At 41.0% G+C, this 13,974-nt stretch overlaps 1 protein-coding gene across 1 annotated transcript in view; it reads left to right on the top strand.

Moving 5' to 3' along the window:
* Positions 1-4,787: 4,787 nt before the first annotated feature.
* LOC129712396 (galactosylgalactosylxylosylprotein 3-beta-glucuronosyltransferase 1-like) overlaps positions 4,788-13,974 on the top strand; it is a 156,181-nt gene continuing 146,994 nt past the window's right edge. The window contains exon 1 of the mRNA XM_055660794.1: positions 4,788-5,163. The gene's annotated coding sequence lies outside the window, so the exon portion shown is untranslated. The remainder of the gene's footprint in view (positions 5,164-13,974) is intronic.

Genomic DNA, 13,974 nt, shown 5'->3' on the forward strand with positions numbered 1-13,974 from the left:
AAACTACATATAAAATCTTGGTATATCACTTATAAAAACATCATAATTTATATATTTTTTAAAACACAATACATGTTAAAAATCCAGATTAAAAGAATGATCAATGTCCTACAACGAGACAACGATACCAGTGTCTCCACAGCTGGGATTCGTAGCGTGTAGTGCTAACCCTTATGTTTGACAAGGCCACAATAAGCACATTTTAGAGTCAAAGTACTGACTCCTGCAGCCACAAACATATTACTGGCACTACACCATCTAGGTTGCCTTAGCAGTGTTCTCATGGCATCGTTATATGCCACCTTTAGTCTCTGCATACTTGTCTTTCCATAGTTCGACCACAGGTGCGCAGTGTAGAGTGGTGTGCAGTATGCTCTAAATAACGACACCTTCACCACATCTGCACACGCACCAAATTTACTTAGAGAATGCGGAGAAGATTTATGAGGATGTTGCCAACAGTTGAGGGCCTGAGCCAGAAGGAGTGGTTGGGCAGGCTAAGACTTTATTCCTTGGAGCACAGGAGGATGAGGGGTGATCTGATAAGGTGCGTGTGATCATGAGGGGAATAGATAGGGTAGAGTCATTTACCAAGAGTAGGGAAACAACAACCAGTGGACATTGATTGAAGATGAGAGACAAAAGATTTAATAGGAATCTAGGTGCAACTTTTCCACGTAGAGTGTGGTGGGTTTTGGAACAAGCTGCCAGAGAAAGTAGTTGCAGTGGGTATAATAACACCATTTAAAATATATTTGGACAGGTACATTGATAGGAAAGGTTTAGAGGGATATGGACCCAAATGCGAGCTGATGGGACTACTGCAGTGGGGCATCTTGGTTGTCATGGGCAAGTATGGCCAAAGGGCCTGTTTCTATGCTGTTTGATTCTATGAATCCATGACTCTTTTCCTTTCCTGCTTTCCCTCATACCTTTTCCCTTGAGGTGTTTATGTAATTCACTCCTAAATGAAAAAAAAAATAATTCCAATCCCTCTTTTCTGAGTTGATAAACAATTATAAATTGACAAAAATACTACAGAAATAAACATTTGTGATTTAGCCTCTTATAACTTTGCATGTCTTTGTCAAAATCCCCTTGACCTTTCCTGAACCTCTAACACAGCTCCAATTATTTAAATCGCACATCATAACTATATCCTCTTATTCCTGATATCATCTTAATTAATCCTTGCTACAGCTTTTTCATGGCACCATTGTCCGTTCTACAAAAGGGTGCACAAATCTAGCCACCTAACTATCAACTATTCTGGACAGGTTTATCGTCACCTTCAAACATTTGTATTAATTATTCCTATCTGTAAGCACAGGAGCACATTTGCACTTTGCTGGGCCATAATATGAGACAAAGGTGGCATTATTCTCAATGAGGCTAAATCATGATGTAGAAATGAAGCTTTGACAGCCTCAGTGGAGGCTAATTTATAGATTATTGGGTCCTTGCATAATGCTATCAGGGTGACACACAGCATAATGACAATGCTGGAAGCATCAAATAGCCAAACTTAATTAAAAAAACAACAGCATAAACATTGGCAAAGCATTTCTGTTACCTGATGTGGAACCAAATCTTTTAGGCCAAGCATCTTCTGAATTCATTCTCCAGTCTGAATTGCTTGTGTTTGTATTAGTTAGGCAAACAAGAAGGGTTCACAGGTAAATACAAAGTGCTAGAGAACTCAGCGGGTCAGGCAGCATCTCTGGAGAGATACTCTGTAGATCCCTGGAGAGATCTTCTCCAGAGACGCTGCCTCACCCACTGATTACTCTGGCACTTTGTGTCTATCTGTGGTATAAACCAGCCTTGTTTCTACAAGATGGGTCCACAGCCCTGATTATCCTGTGATTTCAGTCTCTGAGGCTGATGTCAAACCTTGGTTCAAGTGGGTGAATTCACACAAAGCATCTGGGCAAAACGGCATACCTGATTGAATAATGAAGATCAGTGTAGACCTACTGTTTGGAGTCCTCAATGACATCGTGAACTTCTTGTGTAGGATGGAACTGCAGATACTGGTTTAAATCGAAGGTAGACACAAAATGCTGGATGGGACAGGTAGCATCTCCAGAGAGAAGGAATGGGTGATGTTTCGGGTTGAAACCCTTCTTCAGACCTCTTAACCTCATTAACCTCTTGCTCCTGCAGTCTGAGTTCCCAGCTCATCAGAAGGACATGTTTTATACCAGTGCCCATGAAAAGCAGGGTGATCTGCCTCAATGATTGTTATCTGGTAGTGCTTACATCCACTGTAATGAGGTGCTTTGAGAGGATGGTTATGGCATGAACCAACTCCCACCTCAGAAAAGACCTGGATCCGCTTCATGTTATTATCATCATAGCAGGTCAACAGCAGATGCTACATCACTGACTTTCCACTGGTATATTGGATAACATTTGGATAACAGGAAGATGTTCGTCAGGCTGCTGTTCATCAATTATGGCTCGGAATTCCACTCAACCATCCCCTTCGAAGTCATCGTCAAGCTCCAAGACCTGGACCTCGGTACCCCTCTTTGCAGCTGGAAATGGATCCTTGACATCCTCGCCAGCAGACCACAATTAGTGCAGATCAAACACAACATCTCCTTCTCACTGGCCATCAACACAGGCGAACCTCAGGGCTGTATGTTCAGCCCTCTGCTCTACTCTCTTTCCATCAATGACTACGTGACAAAGCCCAGCTCCAGTGCCATCTGACAACAACACCGATTTTGGCCAAATCACAGGTGGTAAAGAGACACCATACAGCAGGGAAATAGAACATTTGGTCACGTGTTGCCACAACAACAAACTCTTGCCCCACAGTGCCGGCTAAAACTATTTGTTGACTTTCAATGGGGAATCTGGAGACCATGATGTGGTTTTCACTGGTGGGTCAGCGGTGGAGAGGGGTAATCAAATTCTTGGATGATTTGACGTCTTAAATGTGATCATGAATAAATGCTTTTATAGCCCAAGGAGTTTGAAGAGATGCAGCATGTCCCTGAAAACTCTAACAAACCTCGAGGGATGCACAAACCTCGAGAATGTATCCTGACTGGTTGTATCATGAACCGGTGTGGCAATTCCAATTCACAGAAACTCAAGAGGTTGTAGAGAGTGTAGGAAGGAACTACAGATGCTGGTTTAATCCGAAGATAGACAAAAGATGCTGGAGTATCTCAGCGGGACAGTACTGCCTCTCTAGCTGAGTTACTCTAGCATTTTGCGCCTATTTGTAGAGAGTGGTGGATTCGGCCCGGTCCATCATGGGCACAGCCCTCTCCATAATTGTAAGCATCTATGTGAGGCACTGCCTTAAGAAGGCAGCATCTATAATCATGCTTGTGTATTGTACATGGCAAGATCTTCACTACATCTTTACTTCACTGTACTTGTGCATATGACAACAAACTCAACTTGGCCTGGCCTTGCCCTCTTTTCGTTGCTACCACTGGGCAGGAGGTACACCACCTGGTGTCACCAACCAGCAGGTTCAGGAACAGCTACTTCCTAAAACCATCAGGATCTTGAACTGACCTGCACAAGCCTATCCCTCCCTCAGCAACGGAACACCACAGACCGCCTCTTGCACTACCATGCACTGGTTTTTTTAATTATGTTTTTGCACTAAAGTCTTGTTTGCGCACAATCTTTTTATTTTCACTGTCTTGTAACATTTATGGGTAATTTATGTTTATGTATTATCTGAGTCAATGTGCCTGCAATGATGCTGAAAGCACGATTTTCATTATACCTGTATCCCACCGTACTCTTGTAGATGACAATGAACTGAACTCAACTTGACTTGACTTGGATTTCAGCATCCGAATCTGGAAATAATTCATTTGGGTTCCTGTGCAGAGCACTATCCAATGACCCCTACTGGCCAGAATGTGAGCGAGATAGACTACGCACTGGTTTCAGGTGGAATATTCCTTTGTGTCCTAAACTTCACACATCGCCACATAAACACACATGAAAAATTTACTCCCTCTCCCACTAACTGTCGTATACACACCCTACGTACATCATTATCCAGAGCAGCTGAGATGATTGATTCATATGATGCCAGGAGATTGTCATATCAGCGACTTCAGGAAAGGAAAGAAGAAAATTGAACCAAATATATTAAAATTTTACTGACTGTGAGAAAAACCACGGAATCAATTCCATGCATGAGGTAGGGAGAAATAAAGAGAGAGAGAGAGAGAGAGAGAGAGAGAGAGAGAGAGAGAGAGAGAGAGAGAGAGAGAGAGAGAGAGAGAGAGAGAGAGAGAGAGAGAGAGAGAGAGAGAGAGAGAGAGAGAGAGAGAGAGAGAGACAGAGAGAGAGAGACACAAGAGAGAAAGCCTGAGATTGTTAGATCTATTAGAGTTTAAGTTTTATTATCTTAAAAGTGTGAATCAAACTCATCTATGGCATTGTGAGCATTCCTAATGTTCAGATTTTATATGCTGTTACAGCTAATCTCAAATATCTGTATCGATGTAATTTAGTACATAAGCATTGAAAGCAATTATGTGCATAAAGCATTTTCCTTTATTCATTTATTTTCAATTTATCTTAAATTTACGCCATTTAAGAAAAATCAAAAGCAGTTAAGCAGCAGCATCAGACATCTCATTGTTGCCTCTATAAGAATGAAGCACATTTTGTGGATTTATATTGTAACTAGCTGGACTATTTCCTGTTAGGTGGCAGAAACCATTCTTTCTCGGGGATAATTGAGAAAGACTTCCAGTGATTTGCATGCAGCTGTTACGGCGAGGGTACCAGCAACCCACCCTGGGTAGCTGTATCCTGTGGTACGGACCGTTCGCAGTACAAGTCCCAAGCCCCCGTGGGGGTGGGCTCACAGGGTACCAGGACTAGCTTCTCCATTCAAAAACACACAGATGTTACTCCACGCTTCAGATCATTTTGCTGCTACTGGGCAGGCTCATTTGCAGAGCTGGCTGGAAGGAACTGTAGGTTGGTTGGGTTTATGTAGAGCTGTTACTCATGGGCTGCATTAACTTGGGGGACTGACAGCAGCTGCAGGATTAGATAAAGGGATGCTTTGAATTCTGCTTCTATGCTTAAAGAAAGGATTATGACTGAATGGAAGTCAGCTAACAGCATGTGGAGGAAATCTCAGACCATTCACTCTCCAGACCTAAGGTAACTCAATCTCTTTCAAAGTCTGCATGATTTGTTTACTCCTTGTGTAGCTTCAGAGCAGTGCTATTAGATGCTTAAATAACTCTTTCAGTCAAATGTCTGCTGTATATATTGCTACAGATATGTATTTTGTGCGTACAGAGCTCAGCGCTAATCCTTAACTCTTTGAGGACAGAATGCCGATGTCTCATTTTTATTTTAGAAGCAGAGAACACACCTTTGAGACATTGCTCATGTTGAGATCTGTGTAAAATTTACCGTGTTCCTTAATATAGAACAAAGAAAAAATAAACGTGGAGTGTACCTTGGAGGGACCCTCTGATTACAATTGATGCTTGAACACAGTGGGAAAATTGCTACTTGTGGATATTAAAATATTCCAGCGTCTATTTTAGACAAGGCACCGAAACAAGTGCTAATTCTGCCATTCCTGGCTTTCATGTGGGATTGCAAACTTGAAATGTACTGAGAATTAAGCCTCAGTGTGAGCCGCAGTGTCTTGTTTAGTATGGAAAGGCACACAGACTGAAAACAAGAGCTTCCTTTCAGCTGGAGATCCCTTCTATTCACTGATTTTAATGGGCAGCAAGGGATTTGCCATGGTTTCCTCATGCTAAAGCCACGAATACCCAAGTTGCAGCACCAAATATCTTTGACTTATTGTTTTATGTCTTCTCTCCGTTAGAAGCCTTTCTCAAGACCGATTGAAATGATTAACAGCAGGTTTAACCGTTTCAGCACCATATTTTCTGCTGCAACTTTCCGAAACAGATATGGATCAATCTGGAAATTACCGGCAACCTGGGGGCGCTTTGTGATTCTCCTGTGTTAAAAATCGATCCAAAATCGTCAGTGTGATTTTCGAGGTTATTTTCTGCACCTTTTTTGGTTTAACCCTCTGAATGGGGAAACCAATGCACTTAGTTGCTTCAAAGCATCTGCATCGTGAACAGATTAAAGCAGTGATTGAGATATATTGTGGTATGAGGGTGCAAAGCATCTGGATAGTCTTAATTGCCAGTAGCCAGTGACACAATTATCAGCCTTGACCTGATATGTGGTGTAATGGAGACATTATGGGCAGCTGCCACCCATAATGTTCAAGTCATGGTTGAATATCTATTTGTTGAATTTTGCTGCTGCATCTTGAGTTTTTTTTCAGTGCAGCGGTAGTACTTCCCAATTGATCAACTTTGCCCATAGGATGCTGTGTGTATAATAACAAGACACATAAGGTGTCACTGTGAGGTTAGGTTCTCATTGTTCCGTTGATTATTTTTGCATTAGGCACACTGCACACTGAACATTGTTTAAACAATAAAGGTATTTTTATTTGATTAAGGAATGAATGAACCAGTAATGGCTTGGCACATATCCTGTGGTGTTTGGTTCATTGAAAGTTGATAGCAGGGTAAGTAAGAAGATACATAGGCAGAAGTCTCTGGCAATATTTAATAACTATAGAGATACATAACAGCTAAAACAATATTGTCTTTGTACTAGGGACTCTGGACAATTAGCTCAATCAGCACAGCAGCAGACACAGTTATTATGCAGCGTATATTGTGTCTACATTAAGCATTTCATTTGTGTTCCGTGACTAACATACACCTGAAGTTACAATAAATGATTTTAACAACAATAACTATTTTTATAACTAGTGATAAAAGATTGCTACATTCTTGATTCATTTTTAAGAAATACCATTCATAAAATAATTGGTCACAAGTCATTTTCTACCAACATATTAACAATCGATTGAATTTTTACACAATGCATTGAATAGCAATGAATGAAAAACATCTAATATAAATGCATAATATTACCACGTCAAAATCTCAAGAGACACAAGCATCTTTCTCTATATAGGAAAGAACTGCAGATGCTGATTTAAATCGAAGGTAGACACAAAATGCTGGAGTAACTCACCGGGACAGGCAGCATCTCGGGATGGCCTTTCGGGTCGAGACCCTTCTTCAGAGATTATTCTTCTGAAGAAGGGTCGCCACCCGAAATGTCACCCATTTCTTCTTTCCCGAAATGCTGCCTGTCCCGGTGAGTTCCTCCAGCATTTTGTGTCTACCAAGAATTTTTTTTCTGCAGTTGAATATTGAATTGCAAATGTAACCCATAAATTGCAATTAAAGATATTTAAGTGTTTAAAATGAAGGAAAAAAGTATTGCCAGTTCTTGGAGCTACCAAAGTTAAACAGTTCAGAGACATCAGCACACAAATATCAGTTTCCTGTTTTTACTTTGTTACTCTTTTATGTGTATTATTGGTCAAGAAGGTTCTATTAGTTCGCTTGCAAAGGAGGAATAAGTTCAGAAACAATGACTTTAAATATAATACAATATACCTCCTGGACATCCCAGAGATGCATAGCCTTCTATAATTATAAACTATGTATGGCTCAGTGATGTTATATAGATTTAAAGAAAATCTACATCAAAGAAATCTTCAGCTGTGAGCGTACAGGCATCATAGTAGCATCTCATCATTTTATCGTAGAAATTTATGGCAAATAGCCAGTGATCAGTTTGTTCTTTTGTTGCATAGTTACAATTCCACAAGCCTAGTCAGATACTCAATGCAGACTATGCTGCATTTTGTTAATGCTGGAAATTACCGTAATTACCTTGAACTGTTCATTGATCCTTAGTTCTTCAGGTCAAGGATTTAAACCTTGGTTTGAAGAATATTATTAACTTTGATTCAACTTCCATTGCTACGCAATGTAATGTTTCCATTAATTTTCCATTTCATGCTATTTTACTTCAGACGTTGCGGCATGTTTACAGATATCACCGCACTTCCTCTCATTGTATTCTTTACTAAGCCTTACAAGCTGCTGTTGCTCTCCTCTTATGATGCTACTGGCATGTGCTGTCTCCAGCTCGATGTGAATGGGTGGACCCACACCTCATCCAGATGGACATTCTGGGCACATGCACCCTGTCTGCAAGACAACAAATTTGATCAACACTGGCAGTGCACCATGGGCTGCTTTGGAGATAAATTAGAGTTCCGTTTTACACTGTTACTTGTGACATCAATGTAAAGGAACATTGAGAAAAGTGTGATGCCACCCCATAGTCAACGTCAGAGAAGATAGGCACAAAATGCTGTTGTAATTCAGTGGGACAGGCAGCATCTCTGGATAGAACGAATAGGTGACATTTTGGGTCGAGACCCTACAACATCAGGATGGAGTTGGGTCCAGTCTATTGATCAGATTCATTCCCCTATATAGTCTTAAGTCATAGAGTCATGAGAGGGTCACAATATGAACCCAGATCCATCCCTAATTAACTGTGAGCCATGCACCTATTTTTAAATGATGCTCTGCACTGTGAAGAAGTGCCAAAAAATGTTGCTAATTTTCCACTCCATAGTTTTGAACAACATTTACTGAAATCAATTAAAATATTGGTAAAAGTTGTATTTAATTTGCAAAATACTCAGCAATGCTTCCTTTACTATGTCAAGATTTGGAAGTAGAATAATGTATTGGCTTCCTTCTTCACGAACGTGTTCTACCAATTTGTTTCGCTAAATTACTGATAAAGTAAGAATGGGCGTTGGTTCCATTTTTGCAAGATCTGATTTGCAAATTATTTAATATGTAGCGATGATTTGCTTGGCATAAAGTTTTGATTGCTTCTGGCTGTTCTACTTAGTTTTAGATCATGTAATGGAGTTAATAGAATAATTTACTGAATAATCTTGCATTGTACATTTCTTATTTTCTCATTTTTTATCACCAGATTTCCTCCATTTTTTTCATTTGCTGACGCCATTGAACGCTTGCTTTCAGCAAGTGTGTGATCTCAAGCATTCAGATCATTGCTACTCAAGAGTTGGGTGACACCTCTCACATAATAAACTGAAGTGAACCGTTTCTTCAACCCACTACAAACCATTGCGTCTTGTGTACTCCCAGTGATGGTGCAATTTTTATCTCCCTGCTGCTCTGTTTGAGCAGGTCTGCTTTATCCAAGCATATCTCACATGCCAAGCAAACTCCATTTAGTGTAGGAAGGAACTGCAGATGCAGGTTTAAACCAAATGTCCTTGAGGTGGAGTGTCACCTTTTGGACCTCTGCAGTTCCTCTAGTGCAGGTAATCCCATTGTGCTGTAGCAGTTTCAGGAATTAGACCCAACAAACTATGTATTTCAAGTAACAATGGTATGGAGCTTGAAGGGAAACCAAAGATAGACACAAAAAGATGGAGTAACTCAACGGGTCAGACAGCATCTCTGGGGAAAAGGAATAGGTGACGTTTCTGGTTGGAACCCTTCTTCTGACCATGTTTACCATGACCTGACTACCTTTATCCTTCTTGGTGGTTGAGGTTGAGGGTGTGAGATTACCTGTAGGAGTAACAACAGTGCAAATTGTAGATTTCTTTAGACAGAGAGTTCAGTTTCTGACCTGATTGTGACCTTCACGTGAAAAGTTGAGTGCCTATTCATAACCAAAGGCAATAACAAATTTGCACTCTTCACACCATCTCCTTTTAAAATGCATACCTTTTAAAAATATCTATCTCCTGTGAGCATGGTGGCATCCTTGTGAAGTTATTGGGCCAGCATCTAGACGCATAAACTATTGATCCATGATGTGAGTTTAAATAATTTGCAGCTGGGGAATTTAAACTCAATTAATTTAAGCTCAATTAATTAAATAAACAGTTAGATTCGGTAATAGTGACCATGAAAATGCAGGATTATAGAAACTCATCTGGTTCACCCATCCTCATCAGGTAAGGAAAACTACCATCCTTACCTGATCTTGCCTATGTTATATGTTTAGTTTAGAGATACAATATGGAAACAACCCTTCAGCCCATCGAGTCCACGGCAACCATTTCTCATCAGTTCTATCATATCGTACATTTTCATCCACTCCCTGCACATAACGGGCAGTTTTACAGCAGCCAATTGAACCATAAACCCACATGTTTTGGAATGTGTGAGGAGACCGGAACCTCTGGAGGAAACCCATGCGGTCTCAGGGAAAACGTGCATACTCCACACAGACTGCTGGTGAGGTCAGAATCAAACCAGGGTCTCTAGGTCAGCTGTTCTACCAGCTATGCCACTGCGATTGTAGATCTACTGACATGGTTGAAATGATCTGACAATTCATTCAGTTCTGGCGGGCAACTAGGAAAGTCCGAATAAAGGTCTCAACCCAAAGCATCACCTGTCCCTTTTCTCCAGAGATGATGCCTGACCCATTACTCCAGCACTTTGTGTCTATCTTAGGAGAGATTAATAATTGATGATTTTGCTGATGTGAACAAATAACAGATTCATTGGAGTGTTGCTGAGACTATAGTCACAAACCTGAAACCAGTCAGAGCCAAGTAGTTCTATTTATCTTCCTATTTGTTAGGACATTGTTCTGAATCGACAACAGGATAAGAGTTGTCTGAGGGTGAGATTTACATCCCTTGGTACTTGGTAAGGTCCACAACTGGTTCAATACTTAACATTTGTTGCTGGTTACTAATCAGCATAGCTTAAGGACAAAAATCCATATATGTCCCACCACTAGAAGTTAAGGGATTTGGTGCAGAAACAGGCCCTTCGGCCCACCGAGTCCATGCCGACCAGTGATTACCCCGTATATTTGCACTATCCTGCACACTAGGGATAATTTACCAAAGCCCGTTAATCTGCAATCCTGTACATCTTTGGAATGTGGGAGGAAACCAGAGCACACTGGGAAACCCCACACGGTCACGGGGAGAACATACAAACTCCGTACAGGCAGCAACCCTAGTCAGGATGAAACCCGGATCTCTGGCGCTGTAAAGGGCCTGTCCCACTTGGGCATTATTTGCGCATCATTTACGTGATATCATTTACGCGTCATGCGCACGTCGTAGCGTGCATTACGCGCGCATGGCGCGTGGTGAGACGTGGTGGCACAGACAGTACCGCGCCGTCACTCGCGGCGCCCCAGGATTTTGGGATTCACAAAATCTTCGCACGCCACCTGCGTGATGCGCAAATGACGCCCAAGTGGGACAGGCCCTTAAGGTAGCAACTCTACCGCTGTGCCACTGTCCCGCCCAATTAGCCAAAGCACCAGCTGGAAAGGTTGGATGTTGCTGAATGACAACTCGGGTTTGAATGGAGCAAGGTTCCTCCCACAGTCAAATACTTTGGAAACAACAATTGTTTGTATTGTTGGCTGTTTTTATTGCTGTAATACACAGGGTATTTCTCACTTTGGCACTGAAGCTTTTAAGAAGATAGTCTGGAAATTTAGTCAAAGAGAACATTTTAGGGCATTTTAAAGGAGGAACTAGATGCAGGGGCAAAGACATTCCTGAGCTTGGGTGCATTGTAGCATGGCCACTAATGGAGTGGTTAAAATTGGTGGTGAGCAAGGAATGGAAAAAAGGAAGAGTGCTAATATGTCATAGGGTAATTGATCTAGAGAAGGTAAGAAAGATGAGAGTATACAAAGCCAGGAAGGACTTGAAAGGTATTACTCAACAAGGAGCTAGCAATCAGTGTACATGTGTCTAAGTGGGTGAATTAAATGGTGATAGAGAATGGAAGTTGATCAGGAGAACACTGGAATGATCAACTCTTAACGTGATGATGGAGAAAGGCAGTCTTAGTAACACCACCAAATACATGCTCAAACCTTACCTCAGGGATAAAAATGAAATAATTTGGTGTGGCGGACATTAACCAAGGGATAATGGGTCATGGACAAAGTTTCTCCCTCTCGATCTTAATTGGGAAGAAAGACTTGTTTATTCAACAATGGATGTCAGAGAAAATATCTGGCGATACCAAGATACAAAGAGGTGACCATGCAGTGGAGCCATGTGCAATCAGCATACATATTGAGACTATGTGTTTTCAAGCAATCTTTTCAATGAGAAGAGGACTGGGTCAAGTATAAAGTCCTGAAAGATTGGGAGGGGAAGATAGACCATTGCAGATGATTCACTGAACAACAATGCGGATAGCTAAGGTGCACATGGACAATAGGGGAGAAGAATGAAATGGATAATATGATCATTGATGACAAAGGTTGCTACAGACAACTTGGCATGGACAAAACTAGATTGCTTCCTCCTGTCTTAGTCTCACAAGCTATAACTTATGACTTTGGCAATAGGTTTTTTAGGGGTTTAGCCAGGGCGGAAATCTGACTGGGTTGAAGGGATGAACCATTTATGAATAGCTTTACCTATCTTCTTGCTTCACTATTTCCCCAACTACTTTTGTGGTTTTTTGTTTAGTTTAGAGGAACAGCGTGGAAAGAGGCCCTTCAGCCCACCGAGTCCACGCCGACCAGCGATCCCCATACACTCATGCTATTCTACACATATTAGGGACAATTTACAATTATACCAAGCAAATCAACCTTTAAACCCGTATGTCTTAGGAGTGTGGGAGGAAACCGGAGATCCTGGGAAAAACCCACACAAATCACGGGGAGAATGTACAAACTCCTGTAGTCAGGATCAAACCGGCGTCTCTGGCACTGTAAGGCGGCAATTCTACCACTGTGCCACGCTGTGATGTCTCGCATAGGGTAAATCGGTGTAGATCTGGGAAGCTCCAGTACGCTCCGACCTAGTAATTATAGTTGGCAACAAATGTGTAATTAATTTAGGCACTATATTCAACAGTGACTACTCTTTTAATGAATTCATTAGATATAAAGCACATTAGGAACTCCTGAGGTTACAAAAGAAGATGATATATGAATGCATATCTTTATGCTCTTGATTTTTGCAATTGTCTTCCTGCCACCAATATGATATATGCAGCCAGTCTTCAATAACACCACAAAGATTGCATGGAGGACTTTGGCTAAAATTGGAAATGTGTTTGATCCAGAAGCTGCCAGGTTCAAATCCCACTCAAGAGACTTGAATACAAAAATTTAGGTGGGTACTCTAATGTAGCACTGTCTAAGGAAGTGCATATTATAACGATACTACTTTGGTTGAAGGGATCAAGTGTTGTTCTGAAAAGCTGCATTTTTTTTCTCATTTTATCTACAAAAATGGTAAGGCAGATTAGTGTTTTGAACAGGATCAATAAAAGAAAAACAAAGTTGGAATGAAAAGGAAAATATACAAGTTGGTTTAATTATTACAATGCCATTGTCACTTTCCAGGTCTTATCAATTGTAAGAAGGATACTTGTAACAAAATTGTATTGTAAATGGTTCTCTCTGAGTGTCTCAGGAGAATTAGCGCAGAGAGGAAATTCATCTTATTGTAATTGTAATGCCCTTTGTAAGACCTCCCACTACCTGCAACCTCCATCAACCACCTGCAACCTCCGGCAACCACCTTCAACTAGCATCGCAACCGGCTTCGACTAAAAAATTACCGATTTTTAAAACGGCAAACTATTTTTAGTCGCGGCCGGTTTTGAATTTTTTGAAATAATCGCCGGAACACAGAAGAAGCAGAAACCACTTTCGACCATTAGGGAGACTGACAAAAATCTCCGGGAACCACACGGAAACCTTGGGTGGAGCGCAAAGTCTCCAGAGGTTTCCATTCAGGTTTCCTAAGTGGGACAGGGGCATAATAAGGATAGCTTAATTAGTTGAATTACTTTTTCAAGTATTCCTTTAACTTAAATCTCTTAAAATAACATATAATGTGGATGTACGAATTTAAGTGAAAGTATTGAGCGACACAGCATTGAGAAGTAGCTGCTGTTATCCATTCGTGTAACCAAAACCTGGAAATCAAACCTAATTTCAATGTTTTATTGCAAACCTCTGACAGATTGAGTGTCGTGCAGTGTAATA

The sequence above is a fragment of the Leucoraja erinacea genome, chromosome 32 (assembly GCF_028641065.1).
Source record: "Leucoraja erinacea ecotype New England chromosome 32, Leri_hhj_1, whole genome shotgun sequence".
Lineage (NCBI taxonomy): Eukaryota > Metazoa > Chordata > Chondrichthyes > Rajiformes > Rajidae > Leucoraja > Leucoraja erinaceus.